Source organism: Chrysochloris asiatica, unplaced genomic scaffold (assembly GCF_000296735.1).
Source record: "Chrysochloris asiatica unplaced genomic scaffold, ChrAsi1.0 scaffold00105, whole genome shotgun sequence".
NCBI classification, from domain to species: Eukaryota; Metazoa; Chordata; class Mammalia; order Afrosoricida; family Chrysochloridae; genus Chrysochloris; species Chrysochloris asiatica.
Genome location: NW_006408623.1, coordinates 5,462,865 through 5,478,176, shown reverse-complemented (window position 1 = coordinate 5,478,176; position 15,312 = coordinate 5,462,865).

Below are 15,312 nucleotides of genomic sequence, written 5' to 3'. Positions count from 1 at the left end.
TGTCTCAGAAGGTCCAAGTACTACCTCAGTAATGTATGGGCTGTCTCAGAAGGTCCAAGTACTACCTCAGTAATCTATGGGCTGTCTCAGAAGGTGCAAGTAAACACCACCTCAGAATTTCATGTACTGCCTGAGAAATCCTAGTGCCACCTTGAAAATCCAGGTTGTTGTTGTTAAGTGTCATCGATTTGGTTCCGACTCATAGTGACCCTGTACAGGGTTTCAGAGGACCAGCTGGTGGGTTTGAACCATTGACCTGCAGTTAGCAGTCCAGTGCTTATCCTACAGTGCCATGCTTCAGAAATCCAAGTTCTACCATAGTCTTCTGCAATCTCTCTCTTGAACTGTCATGGTGTTCTTTCTTTCCTATTTGATGCTGTGTTCCCTCAAGCACAGGGAAAGCTCAGTCCCTCAGAGGTTCAGGACCCTGTCCAGTGACCTGGCACATGGAGAGGAAGGACACTGAGGCCTCCTTATGTAGGCTCAGGCCCAGGTCCCTTCAGGGAGGTAGCAGTCTGGGTGCCCCAGAGTCAACCGCAGGCCACCCAGCTCTGTATATTTTTTCTTCTCAGAGTGAAGAGTCCAAACCCTTCTCCCATCTCAGTCTGGTCTGTCCTGAGGACAGGCAGGTTATGAAACACACCCCATCTACTTGTGAGATCAGCCAGTTCAAAAGTTAAGTAGTGGGAGGCTGCTTGAGAAGTGATGGGCCCAGGTACCTGGTTCTCTGGGTTTTCCTCCATCGCTTCCCCTTAGAGGGTTCTCCAGGAGCCAAGGGAACCTAGGCAAACCTGCAGCTAGACGTGACCAACTGACGTACTGCGTTCCTGCTCTTGGACCAGGGACAGTGACACCCGCTCCAACTGTACTCCGTCTATGCCGATGGGCTGATTTATGCTGAAATACGGCCTGTCGGTGCTGGGGCCTCCTGCCGAAACATGGGTCAGGTCAGGCTGCTGGTGTCCTGTGCTTACTCGGTTCTTCTTCATGTAGCTGTCTCTCATGTTCTTCAGTTGCTCCGGGGCCCCTCTATTTGTATCCCAGCCCATGGAGGGTGAGATGAGTGATGTCACAGCGTTGTCCCAGAAGGGTAACATGCCCCACAATTTTCCAGTCTTCTCCCCGAGTCCTCGAGAGCTGGGTCCAGCCTCCACGCTCCACGCTCATTGCTTAGCCCTGTGACCTGTCAGAAGTCACAGTGCTAGTTTGCATGGTGTTATAGCGGACTTGAACCTGGATCTGTTTGGTCTCTACATTCCTGCTTTCAACCCCTGGAGTGGACAGGGTCACTGTTGGCCTTTCTGAAGTGAAGAGATTGTCATCTGAGGTGACCCTGTCCAGGGAGAAATGCGCTTAGAGGGTTTTACTTAGAGGAAAGCTGGCCAGCTGGGAGGTGGAATCCAAATGGGCCCTCTGCCCCCAGTTGGCTGGCTGCCCTTGGATGAGCCCATTCCTCCCTGGGGACTCTGTTCAAAGGGTCCAAACATACCCCCCCCCCCCCCCCACACACACACACACTCTTTCCTATTCTGGGCCCTTGCTCTAGAATAACACCCTGATATCACCCAGCTGATGGTCCCGAACCCTCCGTGGGGTCTGAACCTGGACGGTACCCTGGCTGTTTATAGTACCGTGAATAGCTTCATCCCATTGGTGATGACATCACTGTGTGAAAATCATGTTCCCCAAGGATGCTGCATAGCTCATTCATTTGGATGTGGCAACAGGCTGGCTAAAGTCAGCACTGCTTGGAGTTGTGAATTTGCTGAAGTCACGAGTCTAATCATTCCTATGTGCCTCATTTAGTATTCTAGCTACATTCATACGAACACACCACAAAGAAAGAGAGAGAGCCCAGGCCACCTTGAGCTAAACAGATCCAGCCACTTCTTATGCGAATTTGAATGAACAAGGGTGAGTTCTTTGAGAGTTCAGCAAGTCTGTCCTGGGTACCGGAGTCCTGGTATGGCGCTGTGAGTTAATGTGCTGGACTGCAAAGTCACTTTCAACCACAAGGTCAGTGGTTCAAGCTCACCAGCCTCTCCTTGGAAACCATATACAGGGTCACTATGGACCAGAACTGACTTGACAGCACTCAACAACAACATCCCGGGTACCGGTCCCGGCACTAAGGGTCTGGTTTATCTGGGGAAGGCCCAGCCCTGAATGTGTGGTTGCCTGGAGTCTGTGCCGTTCACGCTTCGTTTCCAGATGCCGTGACTCCAGGGTGGTCTTGGAGCAGTGATGGATGTCTAATAATTAGGAAGGATGACTTCCTCTAAGAAGGACCAGCAGCATCAGCAGCTTCTGTTGCTTGGCAACACCAAGCACAGTTTAAAGGGCCAAGGATGCCCATTCATAAGAGGATACAGGCAGACCCTGTTTGACTGAATTTCTCAGACAACGTCCAGCTTTTCTCAAATTGGACGTTAGTGGCAACTGTGCTATGAACAAGTCTATGGGCACCATTTTTCCATCAGCAAGTGCTCACTTTGGGCCTCTGTGTCCATTTTGGCCATTCTCACAATAGTTCAAACTTTTTTGTTATGCTGTGGGTTAAGCATTGGGCTGCTAAACACCAGGTGAGTGGTTTGAGCCCGGCAGCCTCTCCTCGCGAGAAAGATGAGCCTATGTGCTCCGTGAAGGTTTACAGAGCAGTTTTACTGTGCCTGCAGGTCACTGTGGGTCAGCGGGTTGGTTTTGTTTCGATGTTTTATTGCTTATTTGGCGCATGGGTCTCTCAGTGTCAGCAGAATACCCCTAGTGAGGCACGTGTGCCATAGCTCTGGGAGAACGAGTCACTCTGACACAGAGGATGTTGGGTCCAGGAAGCCCTGTGTCCAGGCCTACGATTAGTAGTTTCCTCAGCCACCTTTCTAGTGACTTTGTGTCTTTTAGGGCACTCCCCCCCCCCACCCCCGAGGCTGTTGAAAAAGACTGGATTCATTCTGAGAGGGCAGTGGTCAGGAGCCCTGGTGGTACAGTGGTTAAGCGCTCTGTTACGAATCGAAAGGCTGGAACCCACCAGACACTCTGCAGGGGAAAGAGGACATGGTCGGCTTCCGTAAAGATTTATAGTCTCGGGAACCTTATGGGGCAGTTCGGGTCTGTCCAAAGGGTCGCTGTGAGTTGGATTTGGTTTTCATTTTTGGTTTTAGTGGTGTCCAGGAGCCAAGGACAAGAAGCAGTTGGGTGTGCAGTAAACAGGAGCCACACGGTTCTGGAAGCTAGAGTCCCTCAGCGTTAATTTTTCAGTTGAAGGTTAAGGGGTCAGCAGCATTAACAGAGCCCAGCTGGCCACCAGAGTGGGCCAAGCAAACAGGGAGGAGAAGCTTTCAGATAGGACGCCTACCACATGCTTGAGAGCATGGTGGCTCCCTATGATAAACACTGGATTGTGAACCACAAGGTCCGTGGTTTGAGCCTGCCAGCTGCTACTTGGGAGAAAGATGAGGCTTTCTGCTTCAGTGAAGATTTAGAACCTTGGAAACCCTATACAGGGTCTCTATGAGTCAGAATCGGCTGGATGGTACTTAATAACAACCACCATATAATTTCCCCCAAACTGGGTTTGCTATTGCACACACACACTCACAAATGTTTTCAAAAGTGACACAACTTTCAAAACAATGTCACAGAAAGAAATCCTTGGCTGATGAAGTCACACATAGGTCATGATATTGGCATGGTCATTTTACCCAGAGCCTGGAGGCAACAGAGCACCTCTCTAAGTGATGTTACTACCTCGTCCTCCCACCCCCACCCCCCCAGTATCCACTACTCACATCACTCAGACGACAGCAGAAGCCATTTTTGAAAACAGGAGGAAAACAGGCTTACCGCTGCAGCTCACCAGGAGGAAAGTGCCGGGCTATGGGTAGTGAATCACTCATTAAAAATTAAATAAATCCACCCACAACAGGAAACAGCATAACAGAATGTCGGGGTCGGCTTCCTACTGGAAGGATGCCAAAAATAAGATGGGCAAGTGGTGATGTCCCTGAATTTGATCTTGCTCAAATGGTGTGCATTCAGAATTTCTAACTTCATCTTAGCAACACACACTCCCCAGTGCCTGGCTTCTGTGAGAGCTCCGTAAGAGGGGAGCAGAGTAGGGTTGGGGGTTTCCATGGTTTCTGAGGAGATTACACAATCCGTCTTGCCAGTGCCCCCCTTCTCCAAGGAAAATAAGCCATCACGTGAACCTCAGAACCGCTGATCAGATCGGAACTCTGAATGGTTGGGAAGGCACCTTTGTTTTATGAAGTCATGTTTCTGCTTGAGTTAAAAAAATCAAAGCCCATGGGTTCCCAGTGTTTACTTCCTTTACAAAAGTAACATCATGGAAAGGAAAACAGACTGCTTTTTCCCCCCATTTCTTTATCATTAATAAATCTCTCCTTTATGGGTTCCTGGAATCATGGTGGTATAGTGGGTTAAATATTGGGCTACTAGCCAAAAAATTGGTGGTTCAAACCCACCCATCACTCCGAGGGAGGAAGAAGTAAGAGGCCGTCTGAGTTTGTGCAGATCTACAGCCTTAGACTCGACATGACAGCGGTAGTTTTTTAATTTTTGTTTTCCTGGCTTCCTGGGGAGGGTGTCCAGAAAGCACTTGAAAATGAGGGGGGGGATAGAGAGCAAGCGTGGAAGGGCAGCTGCTTTCTCATCACAGACTGTGAAGCATTTACGTCATTATACACACTTCATCCTGGAAGGGAATGCAGGGTAGGCAGCTGGCCCCAGTTAGGGTCAACATGTGTCCGCAGCTGCTTCAGAGGGATTTTTTCTCTTAAATCACAACCCATGTAAGCATCAGCCTAGCTCACGGAATTTTCTATCTTGTTTGCCACTGGAGTCAGTGCTGAGTCACAGAGATCCCGTGTTTAACAGAATGAAACACTGCTGGGAGCTGCCACATTCCCATGATAGAACTGCTGTGATCCATAGGGTTTCATCTCCGAGGCCTAGCCTGGACGTCCCACTGAAAGCTGTTTAACATCATAGCCACAGACAAGCCCCCTCTGACAGAGGGCTGGTAGCTACACATGAGATGTGCTGGCTGGGAATTGAACGCAGATTTCCCCCCTCTATCACTAAGCCACGGGTGTGTGAGGGACCTTTAAATAACTGTCACCCAGCACTTCATTTTTTTTTTTTTTAAACAAAGGTGTGACTCAGGGAGATGAAGTGACAAGCCCAAGTCATTCTGCTTTCTAGAATTAAGTTCTGTTCTTGGCCAATCCTTCTCTAGGTTCCTGCACAGAACACGTACCAGCCTCACACAGGCAGTGTTTCCGGAAACCAGAATGACAATCTACCACTTCATTTTTCGAGACCTTTCACAATTATGAGCTTTAGGGAGGTGTCTGATAAATGCCCTTGAGTGAGTGGACAGGCTACAAGCCCTGCTGAGAGGAAATGGGGCAAACGTGCAACAAGAGATTAGAGGGCTGAAGCCCGTCAGCAGACACAAAACGGAAATCATTTAGAATCCTGGCCAAGATCAACCCGAGTGATCATAAAATTGTTCCAAATTATAACCATCCACCAGCAAACAGAATTCACAGGACATGCACAAAGGTCATTCTTGATTATTAATGTTATCACTTGTACAACTATAAATTAATACTGTTCAGAATGGAAGCTTCTACGTTTTTTTTGGCAATGGTGATGAGAGTGGACTGATTTTTAAGTTTCAGAGGAGCCCTGGAATAGTGGGCTGAGAGGAAAGGAAACCATGGACTCAAACATTTCCAACAACCATAAAGATGGAGCAGAACTCGACAGCGTTGCATTCTGTTTCCCACAAGGTCGTCTAGGGTCAAAGCCACCTTGACGGCACCTAACAATAACAGCAACTCATGATTCAGTCGATTCACTTCTCCATCTTTCTTTTCATCTTTGAGAGGAAGACGAGGGCACATACCTCAGCCTCCTCCAAGTTATCTATGAGGCTCAAAGGAGATGATGAACTTGAGCGAGCTTTGCAAACTGTCACGTAGTCAATCTGCAAGCATGTTAATCACAAACACGGTTTACGTTTTCCACGTAAGGCATTTTACTTACTTGGCAAAAGAGGAAATAGACCAAGTCCTGTTTTTGCAAATAATAAATTCCACTCACATGATGCTTTTTAAAATTCATTTCTTAGTAGCAACATGGTAGCTTTAAGTATATATATATATATATATATATATATATATATATATATATACACACACACACACATATGTTGTTGTTAAGTGCCGCTGAGTTGGTTCCAACTCATAGCAACCCTGTATAGGGTTTTCAAGGAGTTCTGGTGGTTTTGAACTGCTGACCTTGTGGCTCACAGTTCTGTGTTTATTCTACAGCGCCACACCAGGAGTCCCATATATATATAAAATGGGACTCTGGGTATGACACTTCAGGGTAATGCACTAGACTGTGAACCTCAAGGTCAGCTTGAACCACAAGGTCGGTGGTTTAAACCCACTAGTCGCTCCTCAAAAACCCTAGACAGGGTCCCTATGAGTCAGTGTATATATATATATATATAGTGGTAGTGTGGCATGGTGTCAGTTCTGACTCATAGTGATCCTGCATAGGGTTTCTGAGGCTGTAAATCTTTACAGGCATAGAAAGCCTCATCTTTCTTCCATGGAATGGCTGGTAGTTTTGAACTGCTGACCTTGAGGTTAGCAGCCCGACTTGTAACCACGACGCTACCAGAGCTCTATATACATATATAATCTGAACATGTGCACCACTTCTGAAAGCAGTTTTAGGTAGCGTTTTTTAAAATCAGTTAAATGTCATTATATATTTTCTAAAGTTGTTAGAATTGAATCGGTGCTCATAAAACAAAACAAATCCAAGTTTTGCGTTGCTTATGACCCTTCCTATTCAGAACTGGGAGAACACTACTGAAAGGACCAACCTGCAAGGTGACGTATTTTCATTGAGCAATTCCATGGGGATCTTTCCTCTCCTGGCATTTCAAATAGTTTACACTGAACTCTGCATTGTAATGAGCAGTTTTAACAAGTCATGATTTTTGAGCAAAATGCCGTCTCATCTCAAAGTTGCTCATGGTCACGGTTCCCGCAGGGAATCCCCTGGTGGATGGATCGCAGTGAAGATCAAGTTCCTGGGCAGAAGGGGAAGCTACCTTGTTGCCACTTGTTACGGGGGCCCATTCCTGACACAGTGACTCAGTGATGCCCAGAAATCTCTCTGTATCTCACACACTCATTTGTTACATGAATTTCATGCCTTCCCTTCCCCAGTGTGAATTATGACTATCTCAGGCAGTTGGCACAGGCTCGGCTAATGACAAAGCCACAGTCTTGGTGTGGCACTGTAAGCTAGGCACTCTACTTCAGTGTTGTTTTGAACCACAAGGTTGGCAGTTCAAATCTACCAGCTACCCTCAGAAATCCTACACAGGAGCGCTATGAGTCGGAACCACTTAACAACAACAGTGATAAAGCCCTTTGCTTCTAGAATTTAAGTTACACACGGAGTGCCGATCTGCCTGCGTGGACCTGAAGACCAATCACTGAGGATACATGTCTTGTCCCGTTGCCCCCCATACCTCAGGCTGACAGAGGATGAGACATTTAATTAAACCTCCATGCCCTTAGTCTAGCTGCTAGGGAAAATTGTGATAATGGTTTTGGTCATTAAAATAGGAAATGTACAATTTACTGTTCTCTCACGAGTCACGCAGCTAGTCTTATGGAATTGTTTGTTCTAGAAGGGTGAAACCACCTTTGATTCTTGGCTGTCTGACAGCCCAGGCCAGGCCCGACAGAGACAGTTGCTGTCTGTCACCCCCACTGCACTATTTGGCGGAGCTGTGGTGGATTAGGAACAGTTTCCTGAACCCTAAATCCCAGATTTCCTGTACCAGTGTTGGACAACGCTAACAGAGGTACTTGCCAAATTTTCATTTAATGGAAGCTACCAGATAACATTCTTCAATAGAATTTTTAAATATTTCAGAAATTCTATTATAAACGACCATGACAAAACTCCAAAGTAACAAGAAAATCTCCCTTCCAGCCCCCTGTGACCGCTTTTCCTACCAGTGTGGCGCTGGGGACCCAGGTTGCCCTTGGAGATTCCATATTTTCTGTCAGCAGAAACAGGTTTATAGAAAAAGAATTCCAGTTCTGAACTTGGTCTGCTGTTAGCTCCACAAGACGAGAGTTTATATAGGAGCTCTAGGTTCCCATTTCTTCTAAGTGGAAACTGTGAATGTTTAATTAATATCCATGACAAACGATGACCTATGACACTGTTTTAGGAGGAACTTCCTGGAAGAACATTGAAGCGTTCTGGGGAAGGGAGATGGAAATGGGAATAGAAGATGACTGTCACCACAGTCCCCAAGGAATTCTTTCAATTTACTGTCAAACTCTAAGCTCAGCGTGCAAAAGAATAACTTCTTCAGTGTGGTGGTGGTGGGTGTGTGCCATCGAGTCAGTTCACACTCAGAGTGACCCGGTACGCAGCTTCTGAGGCTGTAAATCTTCTATGGGAGCAGAAAGCCTCATAACTCCCATGGAGCGACTGGTGGAGTCGAACTGTTGACCTTGCAGTTAGCCCGGTTTGTAATCCAATAGGCTCTCAGGGAGGGAGAGACACATTTTGCTCAGAGAGGGAACTAGTGGAATCCATTTTTAAAAGAACAACCAAATCTTGGGGGTACTTCTGATTCATGGCGCCCCCGTGTGTGTCAGAGGAGAACTGTGCCCCACAGGGTTCTCAGTGGATGATGTTTCATAAGACTCCATACTCATGGTGCCCCGTGTGTGTCAGAGTAGAGCTGTGCCCCACAGGGTTCTCAGTGGGTGGTTTTTCATAAGTAGATTCCACTCATGATGCCTTATGTGTGTGTCAGAGAGGAACTGTGCTCACAGGGATCTCAGTAGGTGATTTTTCATAAGTAGATCCCACTCATGGTGTCCCCGTGTGTGTCAGAGTAGAACTGTGCCCCACAGGGTTCTCAGTAGATGATTTTTCATACGTAGATTCCACTCATGGTGCCCCGTGTGTGTCAGAGTAGAACTGTGCTCACAGGGTTCTCAGTGGGTGGTTTTTCATAAGTAAATCCCACTCATGGCACCCCGTGTGGGTCAGAGTAGAACTGTGCCCCACAGGGTTCTCAGTGGATGATTTTTCATAAGTAGACTGCCCGGCCTTTTTCCTAAGGTCTCTCAGGGTGGAGAGAAACCACCCACCTGCTGGTTGTCAGTCAAGCACTTAACTGCACGCACCATCTAGAGACTGCATGGACAGTGGTCAGAACCCCATGAAGATGGAAAGGAAGGCAACAGGGATCCAGTGCAGGAGAAGGGGATGTGCACATTGGGATTCTCATTTTTTTCTGCACATTCATCTGTAACAGAGGCCCGCCCAGGGCAGACAGCGTCTGTTCTGCTAGCTGACACGTAACCTCAGCTGACGGAGCTGGAAGTGTGGACAGCATGGTTTATCCCGCACTTGATTTTAAAACCCTCAGTTTCTTCCCCTTCCCTTCCCCCTCTACTACCATGGTGGCTGTTTAAACCAACAGCAAGTAATACAAATGAAGTTGGAAGACAAAAACGACAAGTGTTGGCACCGATAGAGGAGGAGATGATTGTTGTTAAGTATCGTCAAGCGACCCTGTATAGGGTTTCCTAGGAGCAGCTGGCTGGTGGGCTTGAACTGCTGACCTTAGGGTTCATGGTCCAGTGCTGATCTTACAGCACCACACCAGAAGTCCAAGAGGAAGAGAAGGCTAGTGAACAAATACTGTATGTGAATTTTAAAATGAAACTTCACAGTTACTTACTATTTGCACCTTAATTTCGTTTCTTTATTTCTTTGGTATTTTCATGACAGAGCTGAGGTTCTGTACGATTTTCATTTTACTTACAGGTAGGTAATCCTAGATTTAACACAGTAAGACCTCAAAGAGTCTGGAGAATAGACTGGAATTACATTTAAGAGGATTCTGTGTTTGCATACATTCTTAATTCTTATTTACATACTATAATATACTGAGACCGACAGGGGCATGAACATTCTCCAGTTGAGGAAACTTTGGTTAGAATCGATCAGAAATAGGAACTATAGTCTTATTTTCACAAACCAGGAGTCCTGGTGTGGCGCTGTGGGCTAATGCGTCAGACTGCAAGTCGTCTGAACTGCAAGGTCGGCGGTTCAAGCTCACCAGCTGCTCCTTGGAAACCCTATACAGGGTCGCTATGAGTTGGAATACACTCGACGGCACTTAACAACAACTTAACAACAACACTGTTAAATGCCAGAGTAAAAACAACAACAACAAAACCCCCAATATACATGAAATAAGTGGCAGTACTACAGATTCTTAATCTAGTCCAACAGGGAAGGAAATGGAGTCTGGTTTTGGAAGTCAAATATTAATGTAGGAATAATACTTTTGTGGTTGAGTTTTCACACAAAAATCAGGGATTCTTGCTAAAAAGGGAAACTCTAGAAACAAGTGGCCACCATCTTTCGCTGGTAATACTAATAGCAACATTGGAAACGTCTTTTGTGGGAGAATTACGCCATTCATTATGTCACTTGAATTCTTGACGGTTGACTTGAGCAAAATGAAATCCTTGGGAATTTCAGTCTTTTCTCCATTGATCATGATATTGCCTATTGGCCTAGTTGTGAGGATTTTTGTTTTATTTATGTTGAAGTATAATCCGTAGAGAAGGTTATATACCTTCAGCAGCAAGGGCTTCAAGTCCTCTTTACTTTTAGGAAACAAGATATCATCTATGTATTGCAGGTTGTTAATGAGTCTTCCTCTACTCCTGATAGCTTATTCTTCTTCATATAGTTCAACTTCTTGGATTATTTAATCAGCATGCAGACTGAATGAGTACGGTGAAAGGCTACAACCCTGACACATAGCTCTACTGAGTTTGAACTATGAAGGATCCCCTTGTTCTGTTAGAATGGCTGCCTCTATGTACAGACCCTGTATGGTCACAGATAATGTTCTAGAATGCCCCCTGAAAATGTTACCCATATTTGGTTATGATCCACACAGCTGAAAGCCTTTGCATAACCAATAAAACACAGACAAACATCTTTCTGGCATTCTCTGCTTTCAGGCAAGATCCATTTGACATCAGTACAGCTATCCCTCATTCTATGACTGCTTCTGAACCTGGCTTTAGGAGTTTTCCTGGAAGTTACCTGTTGATGTGCAAAAAACCTCTTCAAAGCATTAAAAGACAAGATGTCACTTTGATGACTACGGTGTATGCCTGGCCCAAGGCACTGTCTTTCCAATCATCTCACACGTAAGTGAAAGCCAGACAATAAAAAAGATATTATCAAAGAAGAATTGTCACATTTAAATTATGATGTTGGCAGGAATAGTGACTAGATGATGGACTGCCAGAAGAGCAAATCTGTCTTGGAAGAAGTACAGCCAGATGCTTGTTAGAAGCAAGGATGCCAAGACTTTGTCTCATGTACTTTGGACATGTTATCAGGAGGGACTAGGGCATCGTCCTTGGTGAAGAGGAGGGTCAGTGTAAAAGAGGATGGATTACTACAATAGTAGCAGCAGTGGGTACAAGTAAACCTACTATTGTGAGGATGGTGTGGGACCAGGCCAACTGCATTCTGCTATACCTGGGGTTGCACTGAGTTGGAACCACTTCGATGGTATCTAACAACAAACAATGACAACAAGAGCAATGATAGCAAAAAAAAAAAAAAGAATAACACCCCCCAAATTCCACTGCTTCATGGAAGTTCAAACACATGGAGACCCAGTGTGTCACCGAGTAGAACTAACTGCGCCCTTGGGTTTTCTTGACTGTCATCTTCACGAAAGCCGATAGCCAGGCCTTTCTTCCATGGTGCTGATGGATGGATTTGAACTATCAACTTTTAGGCTAGTAGTCAAGCCACTCTTTTCATGATCACAACTTTGTCAAATGCTAACTCTGACTGTCTCACTTAAAGGTGACAGCAATCCTAGAAAGTGACAGATGGGAGAGCACACATTTCTGTGTTTAGTCAACAAGTATTTAAAGGCTCCTTCTCCACCAGGCCCACCAACTGTGGACTGAGGCATGAGACACACAGGGGGCTTACTTACATTATCCTGCCTAAGATGAGCAATTTATTTAACATTTATAAAAATTAACTAATTTAACTAAAAGGAACCCTAGTGGTGCAGTAATTAAGCACTGACTGCTATCTGAAAGGTCAGAAGTTCAAACCAACCAAGCTGCTCTGTGAGGCAAGGATGTGGCAGTCTTCTGTTGAGATTTACGGTTAAGCATCTGGACCACCTGGGATAACAGGGTGGAAGGCACATTCCATAAAATACCTGGTTCCAGTGTTTTGCACCCAAAATGACAAAAATGTCTTGTTTAATAGTCACTCAAACCGACACAAATGAGCCAACACTCACATCGAAGCAGAATCTTGCTTAGGATTTGGAGGCAATCCGGGCCAACAGACTTGCCATAATTAAGCCTCTGCTGTTATACCTATTATTTCAGTGATGGGCCCCCTCTCTGGCCCCACATTTGTCCAAGCAGTCAGCATTCAGAATGATGCAGTTGGGGTTACAGACAGCAGAATTGCTCAGGACGCAGTGAGTACACGGAGGTTCCTGGGCTCTCCCAGGAGAACCTGCTGGCTGCATTCAGCACTGAGCACCCAGGTAGGAGAAACAATACCACGAGAGCACAGTACCACACCTGCAATAACCAGGAACACTTTTGCCCAGGAACGAACGCCACGTGGCCACACTACCCAGGAAAGGCAGGTGAAAGGTAACCAGCCCCACAGAGGAGCTGACTCATTGACCTTATGATCATTCTGGAACAGGTATGGCACTGCAAGCAAGGTTATGCATTTAGGAAGTACAGAATCCATACTGCCAGGACCACAGTGAAGAGGCACGGCTATGTGTACACATGGACCCAAAAGTACGCCTGAACCCCATGTGCACATATACTCAAAGGCACGCATGAACCCCCATGGACAAAGGAACTCAGAGGTACACATATACTCAAAGCCACATACACACCCAGAGGTATACATGAACCCCCATGTATACATATACTAAGCACACACAAACGCAAAGGTACACATGCCCTTCAAAGTCCACATGAACCCAAAGGCACAGATGTAACATGAACCCCCAGGTACACAAGAATCCAAAGGCACACATGAGCCTAAGGTCTGCATGTCCCCTGAGAGAACACGTGCACACACTCACACACACACACACACACACACACACACACACACACACACACGGTGGCACCCGCATGCTACTTGCCCATAAACTGCAGTTTTTTCTAAAACCTTTACATTGTCTTCCGTCAGTTTCTTTAGGAAATGTGGCAGATCAAGGTTGGTTAAGCAGAACCAAAAAAACCAAGCTATTATGTCTTCAATTTCTTTTTCTGAGTCCAAAGGCATTAAGGCCATGGAAGCCCAAAGATACAAAATTCTGTGGCGATGACAGTTTTCCTGAAGTGTGCTGTCCAGGAAAGTTTTCCTCTTGGCAGCCTTTCCCACAGCAGAGCCATTTACAAAGCCACTCCCATCCCTGAAATGATCTGCCATGGTGTGGCGCTGTGGGTTAATGCGCCAGACTGCAAAGCCATTTGAACTGCAAGGTCCATGGTTCAAGCTCACCAGCGGCTCCTTGGAAACCCTATGCAGGGTCGCTATGGGTCAGAATGGACTCGACAGCACTTAACAACCACAGCAACGACATGCTTCCTCATCGGTCCACAACGTGAGTCAGGGACAGGGCTTTCCAGAAGTATCCATACATCAGGGGAGCCCAGAGCAGCAGCACACGCCAAGAAGCATCCCATGACAGTGGACAGCTGGGCCGAATTTTAAACTCAAAAACAGTGATGTGACAACAAAAAAGTGTGTGGCAAGCCTGTTTGAGCAAGTGAAGGCACAAAATGACAGCGTAGCCCAACGACCCTACGGCTCACTTTCCCAAGAAGAGAAGGCTTCCCAGACCATGCATCTCACACACTCTGGCTCACTGTACATCAGAAATTATGTTTGAAAAGTTTTGTACTCACCAAAGGAGAGCCAAGGCTATAGTCTGAAAAAGGAAAAAAAGAAAGAGAGTTAGTGGTGATTGTGTGCTTCCGGCTAACTCTAGCTGGGCCGGCTCGACATTGCTGGTGAATTTGCTCAATTGTTCTGAGACCTTTGAGGCCTTACTCTACATGACGAGAACTTGCTTTTTGCAATCATCAGTGATCAGCGACACCCTGCCCCAAGCCCTCCTGCCTTCTCTGCTGTCAGTGGGCAGTGGGATGTGGCAGTTCACACAGACCCAAAGGGTTTGGTGTCTAGCCACCCCACACTCCTCAGTCAGCCATTCATGCAGCAGTTGAGTATGTCCCCGGCCCCCAGACAGTCGCCTCATACCCTCTCCCCTAATCTATGGCCGTTGAATTGATTCTGCTTCATGGTGAGCCACAGGACAGAGAAGACTGACCCCTAGGGTTTCTAAGACTGTAAATCTTGATGGAAGCAGACAGCTTCATCTTTGTTCCATGGAACCACCGGTGGGCTCAAACTGCCAACCTATCTGTGAGCAGCTGAGCTCTTTAACCACTGAGCACTGCCCTGGGGAGAGCCTTTTAAACTGGGGCCACATCCCTTCCACTTTCCAGTATAATCGTTACCCAGCATGATGACTAGAAGTCCCAGTGCATAACAGAACACTACTTGGTTCTGGGCCATCCTCACAACTGGTGGCACGCTTTTGCCTGTTGTTGAAGCCATGATATCAGTGCGTCTGCTCGGCATCTTCCTCTTTTTCACTGACCCTCCACTTTGTCAGCATGATTGTTGTTGTTGTTAAGTGTTGTTGAGTCAGCTCCAATGAATAGCGACCTTTTATTGCGTTTCCAAGGCTGTACCTCTTTTGCGGGAGCAGAAAGCCTCATCTCTCTCCCGAAGAGTAGCTGGCGGGCCCAAACTGCTGACCTGGTGGTTTGAAACCAGTGCTTATCAAGCAGAGCCACTGTGCTCCATGGTTCCCCTTTAATTTAGCTCTCCTAATCTTTGTCATTGTTGTTGAACGCCTGTAGGATCAGCACTGGGCTACCAAACACAAGGTGGACAGTTCAAACCTTGGAAACCCATCTAGGGTTGTTATGAGTTGGAACCAGCCTGATGGCACTCAATAACACCACCAGCAGCTTTAGTGAGATACAATGTATACACACTATACCAATCACCTGTCTACAGTGCACAATTTAATGAATTTAGTCAATCAGCTGAGTT